Source organism: Myotis yumanensis, unplaced genomic scaffold, assembly GCF_028538775.1.
Source record: "Myotis yumanensis isolate MYYU_CA2020_CCGP unplaced genomic scaffold, mMyoYum1.0.hap1 SCAF_10, whole genome shotgun sequence".
Classification (NCBI taxonomy): domain Eukaryota; kingdom Metazoa; phylum Chordata; class Mammalia; order Chiroptera; family Vespertilionidae; genus Myotis; species Myotis yumanensis.
In genome coordinates, this window is record NW_027223761.1 from 16,350,509 (window position 1) to 16,371,889 (window position 21,381).

Here is a 21,381-nt window from a genome sequence, read left to right on the forward strand (position 1 = left end):
TAACAGAGGTCATGCAGCAGAGCTCAGCTTTCTTGACTGTTATTAGCTGAGCATGCTAGGCTGGGAGGGCAGTGTAGTAGAGCATAGCAGTGAAGACATGACTCTGGAGAAAGGCTGCCTCAATTCAAATTTCAGTTTTGCTACTTAGCAGTCACATGATATTGGGCAAGTTCCTTAACCTATCTATGGATCAATGTCCTGTTCTGTAAAGTGAGGCGACTAACAATATCCTTAGGATTCTTACAAGTACCAAACCAGCTGCTAGTTGTAAAGTACTCAGAACTATGATTGGCACATCGACGGTCATTTTTCTTTTTGCATCTGACTACACAGATACTAGCCATATTAATTTTTGTTAATCAATCAAATATCATCTATCTATCAAAGATTCAAATATTAAAGACTTTTAAACAAAGAAACCTTGATCTCAGAAATATGCAATATAAACGACAGACATTCTAAATCACTGAGAAGGGTAACTCATGAGCTGGACTTCTTTGTTGGGCCAAGATCTGTAGAAATGCATACGTTTGTTTACGCAGAGTAGGGATTTAGTTACATGGGATGAAAATTTTAAATTAACATTTGCTGAATTTTCTAGACCTGTTCAAATCCAAGAAAATGTGTACTTGGAAACCTTCATTACCACAGAATACATTTCAACTGAACGTAAGCTGCATGAGGGAAAGGACTTTTGCTCACAACTATACTCTGTAGCTAAGTCAATGGTCCTCATTCTCTTCACATGACACGTAAAGTGATGGGTCCAAAGACCAGCAAAAGGCTCAGAGAATATATAATAACCATCTGGGGCCAGACTTGGGCTCTGACTCTTCCTGTCCTCATGGCTGAAAGTATAAGCGACTCCTCTCTCATATACTTTCAAGTGAGCTCATCAACTGAGGTTTGTTATTTCTGACAAAAATAATTGCTATTTTCTAATATAGATTATGAGTAGAGAAAAAAGTGAATAAAAATCTTTAAATAAAGAGTTAAGTGAAATCAGAGAGCCAGGTTGATTTTCAAATTCCTGCATATGATTCTAACCAACTTCATTTGTATTCTCTAAAGAATCCAAACCTGCAGGCTACTGGCTTAACATTGTTTGAATATTAAAATATTTACAAAATGGATTTTTAAAAACTTAAAGTCAATACAAAACACATTCTTGAGAGAATTTTAAATATTTTTATTATTGATTTTTGGGGGCAATGAAAATATCATATAAAGGCCAATGGGTGGGGGGGAGACTGCTGTACTATATACTCTGCTAGTATTTCCTCTTTCTGTAGTTAAATATTAAAAAAGAAAAAAAGGATGCAGAGTCCAATGTCTCTGTAGAAACCATCTGCAGAATAATAAAAATGCAAATTAATAAAAATATCAAATGCTTATAAAAATTAACGTTCAAGTCTCAAGTATAAATGGCAGAGTAATTGAACTGATACGTCTTAGGAGAGGGGAAAGTAATAGCAGGGGTGTTACGGATAATTCTGAGAATCACAGATAGATTTCACTGCCTGGTGACTGCCAGACATTTAACAAATAAATAAGTATTTAGAGTTGCTCTTATCCCCCCCCAACATATTAAGCAGCATTAATCAAACATAACAAACTAACAAAAGTGTAACATAGCAGTGAGAGAAAGGGACTCAAAAAATCTTTATTCAAAAAAAAAAAAAGCCCACAATAAAACAGCCCAAATCAGGAGGAGGAGAGAAACCAGGAGGAAAACAAACACCACAAATGTGACACCTGCCAACAAATAAACTTTGAATGGGAACAGCAGAGGAGACTAAATAATGATTACACCAGGCATGAAAGGAAAGGGTGTTTTTTCCCCTACAGCCATCCGTAGGAAATACAGTGTTCTCTCTCACCAACTGCCCAACTGGGGGAAACTACAAGCAAGAGACAAGGCCCGGAACCCACTCCCAGGGCTGTGCACAGAAGAAGGGAATAGTAGGGGGAAGAAGGAGAAAGGGACGCAGGCTAGAGTACTTGGCAGCCATATGGCTGGAGCAAGGTGATGACCAATCAGAACGAACATCAGAAGGTGGGAGTCAGTGAGTCACGCTGCATTCACAACCAAGCCTGTGGAACTTGTGGGGGCTGGGACAGGGGAGGGTTCAAAATGCTTGCACACTGACATTAGTCCTTGAGAGGAGAAAAAAAACAAAAGAAGGCAGGAGAAGAAAAAGAGAGCTGTGTAGATTGGACATGGGTCAGATCATACAAGCTGGGCACATTTTCCGTGATAGAGGGTCTGGTATGTTTCAGAGTGCTGCTCAGAAACGCACTCCTTGCACTGTTTATCAGAATATTAGAATACCAAGCGTGTAGTTGTGCATGTCTGTGAAATTTTTTTAAATCAAGATTTGGGGGAAATGCTGACGCCTTCTGTAACTCAAACATCTCTCACTGCAGACTGAAAACCAGCCATCTAAAGTCAAGCGAGCTCTGCCACGGGGTGCTCCTCAGGTGTCCAGAGGCCCTGCACACTCTGAAGGACTGGCTAATAAGGGAGGGCTACTGAGCCAATTTGTTGGCTTTTCTACATCTAACAATCCAGACTTGTTCTAGTTCATTCTGGTAAATACAAAAGTCATAGTAACTCCAGCAGGATCCTGATCTGGGTCAGGACCAGTTTTGGTGGCAGCAAAAGAATAAAGCTATAATATTTCGTAAATCTTAGCTGTGTGGTATCAGCGAGGTTGTTAAATAGCCTCTCGTCTCTACAGACAGTGAGCCTATATTTTTACTATTACATGTTTGTTTTTAAAAAATATATTTTATTGATTTTTTACAGAGAGGAAGGGAGAGGAATAGAGAGTTAGAAACATCGATGAGAGAGAAACATCGATCAGCTGCCTCTTGCACACCCCCTACTGGGGATGTGCCCGCAACCAAGGTACATGCCCTTGACCAGAATCGAACCCGGGACTCTTCAGTCCACAGGCTGCCGCTCTATCCACTGAGCCAAACTGATTAGGGCTGCAGTGAAAATGTTTTCCAGGTCTTCAGACTCACCAAGTGCTCAAAGGTAACTAGGGAAACTAAAATTTTTGTGTGCAGAAAAACTAATGTGGAGAAGTTTACACTTGTTGATGAAGTCAGAATTTACTCAAAGAAACAAAACCTTTCTATTGTTCGACTGAAATACAATCACTGCATTTTTGAGCAACACCAATATTCCTCAACGCTGAAGAGGCGGCAGGAGACACAATGACAGTCTTCAGAAGGCTGCCACACAATGAACATTCCCTAAAGAATAGGGACTGTGTTACTGGCATAACAATGACACAGTTATGATCCACAGTAAAAGGTATGTGCTATTAAATTAAGTGAAGCCCTAACTGGTTTGGCTCAGTGGTTGGAGCGCCAGCCTGTGGACTGAAGGGTCCCAGGTTCAATTCCGGTCAAGTGCATGTACCATGGTTGTGGGTACATCCCCAGTAGGGGGTGTGCAGGAGGCAGCTTATCGATGTTTCTCTCTCATCGATGTTTCTAACTCTCTATTCCTTTCCCTTCCTCTCTGTAAAAAAATCAATAAAATATATTAAAATTAAATAAATAAATACATACATACATAAATAAATAAAGTGACGATTCCACCATTTTGTGAAGTAAAGCACAGGAAAAAGCACTAAACTCAAAATAAGCTCCTTCCTAATGCAGCAGGTGAAAGTCAGTGGGAGAGTATGCACTGGCGCCACTAGAAGGAATGCTCCAAGTGGCGCCAGTGCATACTCAGGCCAGATTCTGACAGAAGAGGACGAGGAAATTGTTGGCAGCAGCTATAAAATATTCTTTGTTAAAAAGACGTGGGCTTTACTCATTTTGTAAGGTACTACAAAGTTTTCTCCAAACTCCCCAATATTCAGTTTGGGGGTTAGAATTAACAAATAGCTTCTAACCTTTTTAAACCTTTTAAAAGAGATATGCCCTTAAAATGCCACCTGATTGACAGAAGGGGTATCTACACCTCCTCTATACAGTGAACTGCTATGTTGTCTACTGGAGAGGATTTGTTTTGTCTTGGAGAGCTGGGAACATAAATAATTATTTTATAGTTCTGCAAGGTGTCATGGAATTTGTACAGTACAATATAAATGAATTAAGGAACAGCAGCAGTTGGAATTATCAGAGTTTATTTTTGATAAAGTTCAAAATTCTCTACATGGATGCTTAACAGATGGTGGAGAATGCATATGTCATGGTACTGATTAGAGTTTGGCTTACTTTTTTTAATTAAAAAATATTCTTGTGGTTTACTCTTCAACACACACACACACACACACACACACACACACACATGCGCGCGCACGCATGGATATTTACATCAATAGGTTTAACATCCCATCCACAGGACAATAGAGCTTTTATTCATATCAATGGGATTTATATTCCATCTCCACAGGGCATTAGACCCTTTATTTGATGGCCTGATTGAAAGGCAGTCTGCATTCTTATTTAGTTCATTCACGCTGTAATAAGTAAACCCAACCCCACTCTCCCCCAACCCCTATGCATGGCTACAAAAGACTGCTAGGACTGCTATAGTCAAATTCCCACCAAAATGGAGGGACTCTTCTAAGAACCTGGGCATTGCCTTTAACTTGCACCAAACAATAGCTAACTAAATGTGACTTATTTCTAATGTCAATTATATTTTAATCACTTGATTTTTAACATCTAATCAAACATTTTTATGTTAGTTCAAACTACTTTTTTAAAAATGAGAATTGCCCAAAGTACAGGATTAAGAAAGAGAAAGCTACCTGTTGCCGTTTGATCTTAGAAATCAAACACATTGGGAATATTTCCCTGTGTAAAAATATAGGTGCAGCCCAGATTTCCAATGTATGAAATTGATGTCCAATTTAAATGTAACCTGACCCAGCAAAGACCCTAGATACAGTAATGAGGACAGCAGAAAAAACATAAGAACCATTTATAATCTGCATAACTTAGCTGCTTGCTAATATAAAAAAGTGCCTGAATCATTGTGTTCGTAGCACACAATGAGATATGACATGGAGGCTACAATTTATAAATTCAGCTGCAGTTCAGCAAAAGGCGTGCCCCTCTGTAACTCTCTGTTACAGACGTGCACACACCACCAGCTTGTCATTCATAATTCTATGACTCTCCCCACAACTTAAAAGGCAGCACTGCCTTGTTAACGTCGGCTGTCCCATACACTACAAGGTTCTCTCGTTGCTCTGCCCTGAAGCTGCTGTGGTTTTCCTTACAAAAGCATTATGATTGAAAATGGCTGCACAGTAGCTGTCCATGACAAGTTGGATATGAAAATACAATTTAAGCACAGTAATGATCCTAAAATGGGAAGAGAGGAACAAAACTAAAAACCCCTATCATTTTATGGAACACTGCTCAGATAAAACAGATTGTTTTGCTTACTCCGAGCCCTGGGTACAATGTGAGATAATGCAGGAAGCCCTCTTTTCACAGAAACACGAGACAGAATCAGATGCTGAAAGCGGCAAACATAATAGATTACTTAACTAAATTCTACACAGAATACATGTCCTAAGACATGAATCAATCATTTCCAAAGGTGAGAATACTGTTTAATAATCCTCAATTCTGCAGTTTTTCTTAAAAGATAGAAAAAAGACACATAATGGTTTAGGACAATATACTAAGTCAGGCAGGATACACCAGGTAGAAAATATTCTATGGTGAAATTTTCTTTACATTTAAACAAAAGTAAGTCTTGTAAATCACTAAACTAACATTTTGAATTGAGAAGTATTTGAACAAAAGTACATCCTGAACAAGACACTCTTGCTACTTAAAAACATAATGTTTATTATCTACTGTAAAAGCATAAACACATAGATTTAAAAAGATTCCAAATCTCTTGATTTCACAAAGCATTCACTATTTCAGTAGTTTAATTTATCAAAGAAGTATTTGTTACAATCACTTGAAGAGAGAAATGAAGTGTTACAAATTTACTTTCTGACAAGAACCCACATAAAACAACAAAGAGGGAGAGCAATTCCATCACCTCATAGGCTGCCAGTATGAGTGAGGGATGGGTAACTTCAGGGATTGGATCATCCAAGACACGTGACAAAGGATGGTTTGCACTGTTCTGTATTTAGTCAGGTTTTCTGCATCAGAGATAGAAGAAGCCTGCACTCATCTTTCAGAATTTCAGAGCAGGTTTCCTTTTTGTTTTAAATGGTCAGTACTAGAAATTTTATTAAAGAGAGAGAATGAGCAAAATAGAAGAAAGCATAAACAATTTCTTAATAAAGAAAACATTTGGTTAAAATTTTAAGTATTTTATTAAATCTCAAATAGAAAAAAAATAATTTTCCACAGGCTATGAAAATCACTAAATCCGATAGATAAATCTCTATATGAATATTTAAAGTATTTACACAAGTGCATGCATGCACACACACACTCCAAGCTTCAGAAAATGTGGAGTGGCTGCAGTAAAAACGATTTGTTATTTTTATCTTCTTTTAGCTTACTTCTTAGTAGTGAAGGAGTAGCTCACTCTTTTACTATACTGTTCTCCAGTTTTCACATCCAACAAAATTACTGAGATGCAGGTTCTTAAGAAAAGAGAACACAGAACTGAATATAAGAGCAGTCCTTTGATTAAAAAAAACCCCCACAAACTTTATTTTTTAGAGCAGTTTTAAGTTCACAGTAAAATTGAGTGGAAAGTACAGAGCATTCCCATAAATCCCCTTCCCCGTCACCTACAACCTTCCTAACTATCAACATCCCACCAGAGTGATACATTTGCTAAAACTGATGAATCTACATTGACACATCTTTATCACTCAAAATTAATAGTTTTACACGAGGCTTCACTCTTACTGTTATATAGTCTATGGGTTTTGACAAATGTATGACATATTTCCATCACTGTAGTATTACATGAAATAATTTCACTGCCCTAAAAATTCTTTGTGCCCTGCCTATTCATCCCTCTCATCCTCAGCCTCTGACAACCACTGTCATTTTACTGTCTCCATAATTTTCCTTTTCCATAATGTCATATAGTTAGAATCATACAGTACGTAGCCTTTTCTGATTTGTTTCTTCCACTTAGTAATATGCATTAAAGTTCCTCCAGGCCTTTTCATGCCTTGATAGCTCTTATTTCTTTTCAGCGTTGAGTAATATTCCATTGTCTAAATGTACCACAGTAGTTCTCTTGATTTTTAGATACAATCTAATGTGGCAGCTGGTGAGTTCTAAAATGGTTACAATAAAAATGACAGAAATAATATCAAGTAGATATTACCTGCCACCTAGGATAATGAAGCTCTGAGCATCTAAGTGACTTGACCTAGGTCTCAAGTAAGGGGTAGAGTCAGACTTAATAGTTCTACTTTCTGATATACTAGTGACCTGGTTCACAGATTCATGCACATTGAAAGAAAATTAATTAGAAGGTGGCTGGTGGGGTGGGACTGGGCGAGATGGGGAGGACATGCCCTGGAGCCAACCTCCTGTGGTCCCTCCCCGGCCGGCTGCACCTGGGATGGCACCGTGGCTTGAAGGGCGGCTGCGGAGTGAGCAGGGTCCCTCTGGCAGGTGGGGTCTCTTGGCCTGGCCTGTGGGGATCAGGCTGAAACTGGCAGTCTGACATCCCCCAAGGGGTCCCAGAGTGCAAGAGGGCATTCTGCAAAGTTGCTGTCATACAGGGTGTGGAATGCAAACGCAAGTGTGCAGTAAACCAGATTCGGGGCCAACAGTGCCCCCGCAACAAATAACCCATGGCCGAAGGTGGAATCATGCAGTCCCGTGAGGAATTGGGCTCCCTCTTCTCTGGTTTTGGGGTCACGGCAGCTCGGCAGCTCCTGCATTGAGCGTCTGCCCCCTGGTGGTCAGTGCGTGTCATGGATACCAGTCAGACAGACACTTAGCATATTAGCCTTTTATATATATAGACTAGAGGCCCAGTGCACGAATTCTTGCACCAGTGAGGTCCCTCAGCCTGGCCTTCGGGATCAGGCCGAAACCAGTTCTCTGATATCCCTTGAGGGGTTCCAGTTTTTGAGAGGATGCAGGCCAGGCCAAGGGACCCCACTGGTGCACTATCGGGGCCAGGGAGGGATGCGGGAGTTGGCCAGCTGGGGAGGGACTGTTGGAGGGCTCCAGGGTGTGTCTGGCCACTCAGTCCCAATCGGCCAGACCCCAACAGCAAGCTAACCTACTGATTGGAGCGTCTGCCCCCTGGTGGTCAGTGCATGTCATAGCGAGCGGTTGAGCAGCCTTAGCATATCATTAGCATATTATGCTTTGATGGGTTGAATGGCTGATCGGTCAACCAGACACAGCATATTAGGCTTTTATTACATAGGATAATTACATACCCCCACCAACACACTACACAATAGAGCAAAACACAAAAGAACCTAGAAAAAAAGCCCCTAATTAATATATATACATACACACACATACACACACACACACACACACACACACATACCCATTTTGCTTTAGGAAAAATGAGTAGAGAGGCAGTATCATGCAGTAGAATACAAAGGATCAAGAAATACGGGTTCTGGTCTCATATCTGTTATTAAACTAGGTTTGTGACCTTGAGTAATTTACCTGATCTTGATCTCAGCTTCTTTACTTGGGCTCCAACATTCTCTTCTGCTTAAAATTCTATGAATCTCTGCCCTTACCGGTTTGGCTCAGTGGATAGAGCGTCAGCCTGCCGACTGAAGGGTCCCAGGTTCGATTCTGGTCAGGGGTATGTACCTTGGTTGCAGGCACATCCCCAGTAGGGGGTGTGCAGGAGGCAGCTGATCGATGTTTCTAACTCTCTATTCCTCTCCCTTCCTCTCTGTAAAAAATCAATAAAAAATATTTTTAAAAAATTCTATGAATCTCTGAATGCCAAGAATACAATCTCTTTTTTTTTTTAAAAAAAAACATTTTTATTGATTTCAGAGAGGAAGGGAGAGGGAGAGAGAGATAGAAACATCAACGATGAGAGAGAATCACTTATCGGCTGCCTCCTGCACACCCCCTACTGGGGATTGAACCATGATCTCCTGGTTCATAGGTTGACCTCTATAAATAAGCACTGAAAACTAATACTCATAATGATCCTGAAATACTACAAAGAAGCTAAATCATTAAAGAATGGTTTCATTCAGGGATGGAGAATTCACATGAATAGGGGTCAGGTAGGTAATGCATGTGAATGAAACTGGACAGCTATGAGATAACAAGGAGTGATGGAGACTAAGGTCAACTGGAGAGGCAGTGCCTTGTCTAAAAGCACTAATGTAAGAATTGCTTTTAATATTTTGAGTCAAATAAAATACCTTTGCTGGTTAGATTAAGCCCATGGGCTACTAGTTTTCAACCCCTAGGTAGTAATTACATGAACTGTAGTTACTAGGAGAGGAATCATCCATAATTTAGAAAAAATTTCAACAATAAGAAGTGAGTCAAAAAGGATTTCAGATAACCAGAAAATTAAAATGGCGTACTGGTTGACCTAAATTTACCACCATGAAAGACTGGGGTGTGACTTTTAGTGGGAAGAAGCACAGGCAGACATAAAAAGCAAGCATTCAACGGGGACTGAGGAGACTATGGTAAGATACAAGGGAGACAGATAACTATATATAGAATATAAAGGTAAGAATGAAAATTTCAGTAATAGTATGTTCCATAATTGTGCTGACTTTATCAAAACAGTTTCAAGTACTTACAGATCATTTAAACCCTCCCCCTGTGAACATGGACGTAAGAATGAGCTGGAATCAGTTTCTCCATCACTGAACCGCAGCTGTCTCCAGGGCTGAAGAAAGCAGCTGTTTAAACAGCCGCATTGTAGAGGTCAGAAAAATGAAAACTACCTTGTTGAAGCTGCCCAGGGAATTCGAGTAAGCAAAATGTAATCATCAGATTTGGAATCCAACCAGAACTCTACAAACATCTCCTGCACTTAACTGGTTCTTGTTTCTGAGTACTCTGATTTTTCAAAATCATTTCCTTTACATGATTAAGAAGAAAGGAATTCATGTTATAAACATGTGGATTACATAGTAATTTTTCAAGAATTCTGTTTTCTGAGTAACCCTAAATGAAACATGATGGTACCATTTTCCACAAGTATTTTCCTCATGGTGCAAATTTTTTTTTTTTTTTTAGCTCAAGTAATCATACGATTATACAGCTTTTTACAATCATAAATTTTCACACCCTCTTATCAAATAGGATTCTCACAATTGTGCGGGGTGGATTAAGGCAACTGTCATGCCATTGATTCAGACAGGAAACTGAAGCATGTGGTGACTGCTGACCAATCCGAAGTTGCAGTTACCTAACTGTAAACGGGGCACCAGAACGTGGAATCCCTACACTCCGGAGAACTATCTGAATGAAGCTCTGTTCACTGAACAAAGGGCTGGAGCTCATTTGCCTGAGCCAGCTCTTCTGGGGCTGATAGCAGGTTGGGTGATATCCAAATGGACTGACTGAATGTACAGTACACGGGTGTGGGGAGCCGAGCCACGGGGGAGAGGTGTCCTTTGCTGGACATCAGCCTCCAGACACAATAAACAGCTAGGAATCAAAAACAGGCTGTGAGAGCCAAGGAAGAAGAGTAACTTGTGCAACAAAATGTAGGGGCCAAGAAGGAGAGGAGCCAGAGGGTGCAGTCAAGACCGGAAATAGGACAGCCAGAGATGAGGCATGGACAGCGCAAGAGGTGGGTCTGGAGCAAATGACACTCATCACGTCCATGCTGAGGTTCAGTTCCTATAAACTGCTCTGAGCACTTGGAGGGGCTGGGAATGTTTTCCAAGGGCGTGTGCAGAGCTGGATAACGTGCTCCAAAATGCCAGAGAGACTGTATTTCTGTCATCAAAGATACTCTCTCTGGCAGCTGAGCAGGAATATACTCTGGAGCCAACCCAACACAATGACATGCTTCCTCCTCTATGGAGTATGATGGACACTTTTAAGATTTTGTTTCTAACCTTCCAGCCTCAAGCCAAAAACTTTAATACTGGAACAATGGCTCCAATTTAGTAATGGAATGGATGCTGGCAACATTTAGACTGGAAGAATGTTGGGTGCCAGTGGGTGTTTAAAGAGGGAAATCACAGCAAACTTTACTTACCAGCCAGTCATATAAAGCTGGGTTTGAAATTTTTATTCACTAACAGATTTATCCGACTGCCATAAAAACTACACAACTATTTTGCTTATAAAATAGAACACAGATGATCAAAACCCATATGTGAAGGGGCTGAGGAAACAACATTATAAAGCACACAGAGAGGTTTTAAAATCAGCCTCGTGGCTTTCAGAGCTGCTACCAGAAACGCTGGCTGCCCCTCCCCCACATCACACAAGACCAGGCTCAGTCAATGAGACTGCTGTGCAAGTGACAAGCCATCACTTCTGCTTAGTCTCCACAGGCCTAATGTCTGTGATGCTGAATTTACTTAGCTCAGTAGGCAGCACAACCTCGCCACGAGTGGTTATGTTTTTAGACTTGGTAAGAACAAGATGCCAGGGGTTTTGTTGGTGGTGCATCACTCTGCAACACCGTATTTCAACTCTGTTGAGCTGGCAAAAGCACTAAATCAACCAGGTCGGCAATCCAGCTCCACTTACCCTTCGGATGTTCTGGGCAGGATGACTTTGCTACGTTCACTGGCAATGTGACACACTAGGAACACAGATCTGTCTAGTCATCACACCCTTCGACTGTCTCGTTGGTTCTCTATCCTTGTTCCTCGCGGCTGCATTTTTCTTACTAAGTATTTCCTGTGACACTTTCAAGCAAAGAAATAAGGATCTAAATCATCTTGAGATCGTTAGAAATGTGTGTAATATCTGTGCGATAACGTAGGTCCTGAGACAAAGACCTGTTAGAACTTGAGCTTCCTGAAGCCTACTCTGCTTAAATGCTGCTGATGAAAAGAGATGATTATTTTCATCCCTTAAAAATACACCCCAGCTGACTGAAGGAGGGCAGTGAGGACAGTGTGAAAGCAAGGATATTTGTCATCTGATGGATACAGTGGAAGGGACCTACTCATGTGCAGGCTGTCAGCCTTACCACTACCCAGAGGAGAGAAAGCATCTTTAAGAAAATGGAACAAATTGAGTGGAAAAGAAGAAGTGACACGGAAGTACCATGTTTAACAAGGACCTTTTCTTGGTGGTTGAAGGTGCTCTTTCCTGAAGTTCCTATAATAGGAAGGCATCATTCCTACACAGGGGTGCATACCTATACTTCACAGGGTGTTTGTTTGTGTGACAGTTATACCGTCACAATTTTAGATGGTTAAACCTTTGCTCCAGGGTTTATAAAAGATCAGAACACTTGTCACTCTTGGTGCAGGTAGAGTGAAATAGAGTGGCTGAGCAGTTCATTTTTCTTTATAATTACACTCCATTAACCTTCCACATGAGAGCTCCCCTGCGCTTTCATACCAGCAGCACCAACTGGCTGCATTTGATAAGGCTCTACAGAGTCTGCAAGACCAGCACATGCAACAAAAAGAACACTTTAATACTGCAGACTTAAGCAGAAGCTGAAGGCAGCCCCCGCCACTCTACTCGATTATACATGTGTAGACAAAAACAAACCAAAAACGAAAAGCTGGAAACCAGCAAACAGATGATGGGAGCTTATGTAAACCAAAAGTGATTCAAAAATCTTCTGGTAATCTCTACAATGTTAAAACCAAATTTATTATTATTTTTCTAACCTTTGATAATGTAGCACCCCATAAGAAATGTACTCAATTTACTAAAGCTGACAGGGTGATACAGTTATAGGGTGATCTACATTACAATTAGGTCATCTTGGTGTCTACAAACTGCATGTTGTAAAGGTAATTTACTTGCTACAGTATTTCTCCTTATGGATCTCTCAGTAACTCATTTTTTGAAAACAGGTTAAGAACTAGCCCCAAGTCTATCTCTATCCTTCTTGACAGTGGCCACATAAGTAATTTCTCTTTTTGAGAGAGCGAGAGACCTATTCCATGAATAATGCCTTCTCCCAGAGTTTTTAATTCAGTACCCAGAATGCTACTTGCCATATGCACAGAGATAGATTAGTGCTTTCTCCAGCCTGAGCAAAGGTTGGGTGTTACATGCTTGAGCAGATAACACGGAAGGCAATTTGGGAAATAGGTGCTGGAACAATTAATCTTGCATAAGATCCCAATTATTTGGGGAACAAAAGATAGCTATATTTATACCTCTGCCTTAACCAATGGCATTCATAGCCCTCACAACATCTTGGAATAAGGTTTCCATGATAGTTTGTGTTTCTGGGCACATCCCCAACCACAGTGACCTAAGGAAGGTCAACAGGTATCCTGACAATGCTACTCACTACTAACTCGCTTTCTCTGGCAAATGCATGCACTGAGGATGTTGGTCTATGTTAAGTGTAATCTGACAACCAGATAATTAAAATACAGGGACAGCATTTCCTTCCTCAAATATTATATTTAAAACACTTTTCTAGAGATATAAAATTACAGCAAATTTTGTTTTTAAAAATTAATGACATGCTTAGTACTTCTGAAAGTGTTTGGCAAATAAGTAATTGTTTACATTTTGAAGATGGATGATTAGATCTGGGAATTCTACTACATACACTCTTCCTTTTCTCTATGTTTATGTATGAAACAGAAGAATTTTCCCATTAATATTTTTCTTCTGCTCAACACTGCTACAAACTTAGGTTACTGTATATCTTTATGACACCACCATGGTATCCTTTTAAAAAATGTTTTTCCTTTTCTTTTTTTAAAAATATATTTTATTGATTTTTTACAGAGGGGAAGGGAGAGAGATAGAGAGTTAGAAACATCGATGAGAGAGAAACATCGATCAGCTGCCTCCTGCACATCTCCTACTGGGGATGTGCCTGCAACCCAGGTACATGCCCTTGACCGGAATCAAACCCAGGACCTTTCAGTCCGCAGGCTGACGCTCTATCCACCGAGCCAAACCGGTTTTGGCAAAAAAATGTTTTTCTTAATGCAAATATCAGATTGGTGTTTGCAACGAAATAAGTCATAATTATTTAAAACCCAGTATCAAAAACAAATTTAGTATTTCCTTGCTGCATGTTACATGCTGAAGCATTCAGCATAATAATGTTGAATGATCACACGCCAAGAGATAAAGCCAGCCATGCCTATAGGAAGCAGCTCCGAAAATCTTGGTTTTTTTCAATGTCCAGATCCATTGATAGTCAGATTTCTCTTCTGCCTAATAATGCATATTTTTCATTTCCCAATGAACAGAATTTCTTTCAAGTACTTGTTTTTCAGTTTGAAAAGTGGCAAGCATTGAAATTCCACTCTCTATAACCATGTAAAGAATCAGGCAAAGCCAATCTACCTGCATGGATCTGTCGCTCTGACTCATTGTTGGGCCATCTGTTTACGTGTGCTGCTTGTCTTACGGTGCAAATCAACCTGCTGCTGGGCAGACCTGCCTCACACTGCAAACTCATTCTGCAATTTCAACCTCCCTCACCAGCAATAAGCCCTCTTACTGGAACCTAAAACTACCGCTTCAATCAACTAGAGTCAGCCCTTATTCTACTGCCCTTGTTAAAAAAAATGATGCACCACAGGCCCATGCCCACACAGGTCATCTCTGAACCCTGGGCTCCTGAGGAAGGCAGCAGCACAGTTTTGCTTCTATCAAAACATGTTAGTGCTGTTGGCAGCAGTCAGCCTGCTACCCAGGCATATGCATGAACTACTTGGAGAGAGGCTAAAAGATTACTGAATCCCAGAGGACAAGAGCATAAGTTGCAAATACAAACCATTCTGGTCTTCTTTGTTTTAAAGACTGGCAACTTATTCATGTGATTAGCACACAAATATAAAGCAGTATTAGATAGAAAAGGTTCTCAGAACATCCTTTGAATCACCCTCAACTACCAATTTGCTTGCTGTTTTGTATGCATTTTGCTAATCACTCATCTTAGATTTGAAAGGATATTAGGGCCGTGAATAGGGTGGTGAGTGGCATAAAGTTTGAAGGCAATATTTACTGACTATCCCTAAGAGTATGTAATATTATATTAGATGTTGGGGCATAATATTAAAAAGTTAAATTCTTTAAGAAGTCCAAATAGCTATTTCAGGAGATAGAAATTATATATGCAAAAGTACTATATCACTTCTTATAGAGTATTAATAAGCAAAATTATTGGAAGATTAAAAAATATGTAAAGAGGGCAGTAAATAGAAAAAGTGGAGTCACAAAGAGAAGACAAGATAAAACCTGGAAGAGTGTACACTTTGAACAATGCTAAATTCAAGAAAAAAATTGAGACAAAAACAATTAAATATGGGTTATCTATATATATAAAAGGCCAACATGCTGTGTCCGACCGGTTGCTATGACACGCACTGACCACAAGGGGGCAGATGCTCAACGCAGGAGCTGCCGAGCTGCAGTGACTTGGCAGCGGCGGGTCTCAGGTGATACACCCTGAAACCAGAGAGGAGGGAGCCTAATTCCTCATGGGGCCGCATGATTCCACCTTCGGCCATGGGTTATTTGTTGCTGGGGCACTGTCAGTCCCAAATCTGGTTTACTGCACACTTGCGTTTGCATTCCACACCCTGTAGGACAGCAACTTTGCAGAGTGCCCTCTCACACTCTGGGATCCCTCGGGGATGTCGGACTGCTGGTTTTGGGCCCGATCCCCGCAGGCCAGGCCGAGGGACCCCACCTGCTGGAGGGACTCCGCTCACTCCGCAGACACCCTTCAAGCCACAGTGCCACCTCAGTGCGGCCAGCCAGGGAGGGACCGTGGGAGGTTGGCTCCAGGGCATGTCCTGCCCATTTCACCCAGTCCCACCCCGCTAGCCACCTTCTAATTAATTTCCTTTCAATGTGCATGAATCCATGCACTGGATCACTAGTCAGTAATAATGAAAAATTATTTCTTTGGAGAAATGGAGTAAGGCAAGTTTTGATGCTAGTTGTTGGTTACAGGTCATTAGTAGGTAAAAAAATGCATACCTAATGAAAAGGCATGCATATACTTCCATGGTGCTCTAGTCTTTACATTTAAGGAGACTGTTCTTTAAGAATATAGAATGTAGGAGGGGTGGTGGTTAGAGATCAACCAAAGGACTTGTATGCATATTAGCATAACCAATGGACACAGACACTGGGGTGGTGAGGGCTTGTCCTTGGGGGTGGGAGTGGCGGAGGGGGCGGTGTCAATCAGGGAAAAAGGATATATATATATATAATACTTCAAACAAACAAACAAAAAAGAATATAGAATGTAGAATTGCTATCTTGTTTCTAACAAATGCACCTGAAAAATGCAAGTCTTTTTTTTAAAGAGAATTTTAAAATGTACTTATAAAGGACCAAAAATGTATAATTTAGGAGCTGAATAGTTACTAGATTAGTGGTTAGAAGAACTATGTTGATAATGTGCAGAAATATACCTAAAAACAGATTTGAAAAAGACTCAAACATTATGTTCCTTTTTAGCAACAAATATCTGGTCATGACAAAGAACAGGATGAGAGAAATTGATGCTTACATGAGAATTTCTGTATCTTAGTGGGTGAGAAATTCATCACATTTCATCTTGCTCAAGGCCCTACTGTCTGCAATGTACACAAACTTCTTAACTGTCCCCCTGAGGATGAGTCACTGCAGTGGTGAATAGAAATGCTTGTCTTATTCCTCTGTACTAAGGCAAAGTCACAACCTTCTGCAAGGCTGCCAGATATATGACATTTACTAAACAACCAGCAACATCTCGAGTCTTTTTTTAGCAGACACTGAGAAATGGAAATAATGATCTAGGGAAGATTCTAATTTTTAAACTGACTGAAGAATTGAAAGTAGGATGTTAACCCTCTCAACTGCTTGATACTTGCAAAAAAAAAAAATAATAGCAGCAAACTATAAGAGAAGGCAGCAAACTTTAATAAAGAAAGCAACCTGCTTAGCATGAAGAAACTGCTACATCATTTCCCACACTTTGCTATGAAAACAAATCATTCACTTCTACACTGTATGCCAAGGAATATAGTGTTATTTGGAAGCTATATTTTCTTACCTTTAGATATAACAGCAGCTAAACCCTACCTCTTACTCATACTCTCCTGGGGGTTGAAGAGTCTCTTTCATCACAACATGGTAATACTAATAACACTTCTGAATCCACTGCTGAAAATGACTATTAGTTGAGAGGTGGGACTAAAGATAAAAAAGTACACAATTACCAGCAACTAGCTAACAGTCAAATTGTAGATGCTTTTTAAAGACTTTAATGTTTTCCTTTTGAAAAACAGTAAACTTAAAAGTGACCAAGAATTCATCAAGTACAATTGTCTAATGATTTTAGTCAAACCCTTTTGAAACATTTGTACGAGGATTAAACATGTCAGTTCTTTATTCAGTCCGAGATCACTATTAGTGTCATTTTCTAAATTCAAAAGCTATGTTTAAATAAGAAATAGACACTCTAAACTTTGCATAATGCCACATCAATAGTTCAACAAATGTTAACCATCCGACCTGGACATTTTGCTAACACAACTGAAAGCACAGACCGGGACTTATTAACATAGCTAGTTTAGAAGCAGAAATATCACAGAAGTCATGTATTGTTCTGGTAGAGAAGCCCAAGGGAATGTGGAAGTTGAAAAACCATCAAGGGAAAGTCAAGGGCTCTGTGACCACCAGGTGAAAATGGGGCTCTAAGATGTTTTAGATTCAAGTCCAATGACAACAGGCCATGAGAACTGCCATATCAACAAACTTTTATTATAATTAGAGGCCCAGCACATGACATTCGTGCACTGGGGTGGGGAGGAGCCCTCAGCCCAGCCTGAGCCCTTTCGCAGTCAGGGAGCCCTAGGGGGATATCCAACTGAGGGCTTAGGCTGGCTCCCTGTGGAGAGACATCCTTAGTGCTGCTACGGAAGCAGGGAGGCTCCCGCCACTACTGCTGTGCTCGCCATCGGTCAGCCCAGCTTCTGACTGAGCAGCACTCCCCCTGTGGGAGCACAGTGACCACCAAGGGGCAGCTCCTGCATTGAGTGTCCGTCTCCTGGTGGTCAGTGCATGTCATAGCAACTGGTCATTCTGCCATTCAGTCGATTTGCATATTACCCTTTTATTATGTAGGATAAATTACTGCAATGTACTTAGCCAGTGGGCCTATTGGTTCCGATGAGATAAAACCACATTCACTTGACCTGAGAAATAAGTAATGAGACTAATAATGAAAGCCACAGCTGTCGTGACTTCCGTGTTTCTGCCACATGTCCCACAGCTCCAACAGGCCAGCTAATAACATAGGGGAGAAAACAAAAACAGCTAGCTAACATTCCATTTTTGTGTAAGAAAAAAGTAGAAAGACAATTAAGTGCATTTTTTCTCCCTGATGTGTACATTTTAAACATTCCATTAGTATCTTGCCAGATTTTCAAGAGAAAAGCTGTGTGCATCAGAGTTAACTGGTATGATAGGCCATGGGAGAATAAAACCAATAAGAAATCTTTCTATTCTGCACTTCACAGGGCTGTCACTTGTACTAGGAAAACGTCACTTTGAAGCCCTGTTTGCATTCCATTTTTAACTAGAGGGAAGAGGATGGAGGTCTTTGGTTTCTATGACAACCCAGATGGGCCATAATACAAGATACTTACAAATGTTCAATTGCAGGGATGCCAAATCAAATTAAGGCAGAGTTAGCACTACTTCATAAAAACTAGATGGGGGAGAAAGCAAAATACTTATGGCAAAATGATGCCATTTCTAGAAGTGATTATGAAAGACTTCATGAGGAAATACAAGGAAAAGAGTAACTATTTTTAGTAAAAACAAATAAAACAGTAAAACTAATATATAAAAATAAAGCTCCAATTTACATGAGTAAATGTTTTCATTAAATTTGACTACTGGAAAATTACTACCTCACTTAATGTTAAATAAAAAAAGTCCCTCTCAAATAACATGAATTTCATTAGTGATTTAGATCATTACAATCTGGCACACTGGCTGTGTTTTAATGGTGAGCTGAGTGCCTGTGAGTGACTTTTTCCTTTCCTCCATCCTCAAGATTTGTTTCCATATGTGGCTTTTATAACTAGAGTACTTAGTCCTCAAAATAATTGTGGAATGGCTAATGTTTCAGAAAGGAACTAATTTGTAACTTATACTTACTGTAACTTGTGAAATTTATTAACTTTTCAACAGAATGTAAGTGTAATTGCCATACCTCTTTCCATTTATAAATTATGATTTATTTGAGAATAATCCTTAGCGATCACTCTAGTTTTCAAAAGCACTATTATGGCCTTGGCCAGGTGGCTCAGTTGGAGTTGGTTGGAGCATCGTCCCATATACCAAAACGTCACAGGTTGGATTCCCCGTCAGGGTGCATATGGAAGGCAACTGATTGATGTTTCTCTCACATTAATGTTTCTCTCTCTCTCTCTCTCTAAAAATCAATAAAAAAACATGTCCTCCTCAGGTGAGAATTTTTTTAAAAAGCACTATTCTGAAAAAAGGTATTCTTCTTCATTTGAGGGTAAAATAAAATGCTTTATACTCACAAGGGAATGGACTCAGATCCTGGTCTTGCCACCAAGGAGAGGGGGTGTCACATACCCTTTAAGATCGTAATGAAGAACTTTGGACTCTGCCCCCCAAATGCCATATGAGCATGAACATATACTTGCATACTGTGCCCCCATTTCAGGATGAGACATTGCCCATCCCTGTCCCCGGACATCCTCCACTGAGTCCACATATTATTCAGGACCTTCCTTCCTAAAAGTCAAATTCCATATTAGCAATAAGCAAGTTGCCAAAGCAAAACAAAACCTTAACATTTTCAACATTAAGTAGACTGATGTACCTTTTTACTACTTCAAGTGAAGCTCAAATTAAATAAAATCAAATAAAATAGTTTAATAAATATGCCTGCTGCAGAAATTTTGCTAAACCTTGAACACTATGAGTTCCAACGCTTTTGGACTCCCATCATCAGGTTACGGTGTTTCTGACCTTTTCTTTCCCCCAACTGGCATAAACCCATTTAAAATTATTTTGAGAGAGTCTGAAATAGGAGAAGGTTGTAAAAACAGGACTAGAATAATTTTCTTAGTAGAATCTTTTAAAAACTCAGATGCCTATTGTTTTGAATAGGAAATCTGTATATATGTAGAGTACCATTTAAACAAAAATAGCTATGTTGGACCTGTACTGTACAAGAAAGGAGCTGGGCCAAAGGCTAAAAAACTTCACAAACCAGGATGCTGGCTTTCCTTTCACCCCATCTACTGGCTCTGAGCATCATTCAGCCTTTCTTCAGAGTTATTTTCTCTGCTGCAAAATGAGGACAATACCTACACAGCACTCACCCCTGCTCAAAGAACAAAGAAAAACCTTTTTATAAAATTAGAATGAGAGAATACTCAGTATTCCTAGGACTAATAATAAACTGATAGTCTAAAAATGCTGATGAACTTGATTTTTAAGACACCACCAAGCTGCCCTGCTGCCCATTATGATGATATTTTCACAAAGGGCAGAGGGAGAAAAGGCTGCAATTCTCACTAGGATGATGACTGGTACTCATAGAAGATTAAAATTAATAATGATATATGATGTAAAACAGAAGCAAAGATGAAGTATAAGCATGGCTCAGCACACTATGGAGCATTCAGTAGTTAATTTGAGAGTTACTGGTGAGGCCTTGCACTCAGGCCCACACAGCGCCTTTAAAAGCTGCGCTCTGTGGATATTGCCCTTCATCAACTGCTTCCTATGCCAGGATTTCCTTTTTGAGTGTTGCAACCTAATATTCTTCACTCAGGCAACCACAAGCCTGCATTGGAAAGGTTCCCTATGTCAGAAGTCTCAGTGCTATTTCCATTTGGAAATACATCTTTATGAAAATATGTATTATCCCCCAAACTAAAATTCTTAGCTATATTAAGTTTCAGCTGTAAGTGGTATTTTTAGAAAAGTGGTAATTTCAGAATTCTGCTACAAAATTACAGAGTTGTTTTTTTTAAGTTGAGTCACAAAGTAGAACATTAAAAAGATATACCAATGATTAAAGTCCTTTCTTTCCTTTTTCTCATCCCATTTTACTTAAATTAAAAAAGTTTTCCTTAAATTAAAAAATCACCAAATTATGAATACTGGTAAGAAATTTCATCAGAAATTCATCTTCATAAAAATCAAATACCCCAATGCACAGAAGCTCTTATCAACAGCCAATGTGCTCTGACATCCTGGATGGTGCTGCTTTGTACTGAGAACCAACCTGAGATGCCTTGGACACAGAAAAAAAAAGTATACTTTTGACCA

General features: G+C 39.9%; 1 protein-coding gene across 17 annotated transcripts in view; it reads right to left on the minus strand.

Annotated features, from left to right (window-relative positions):
• PHF21A (PHD finger protein 21A) overlaps positions 1–21,381 on the minus strand; it is a 171,216-nt gene that overhangs the window by 37,626 nt on the left and 112,209 nt on the right. The gene's annotated exons all lie outside the window — the stretch shown is intronic.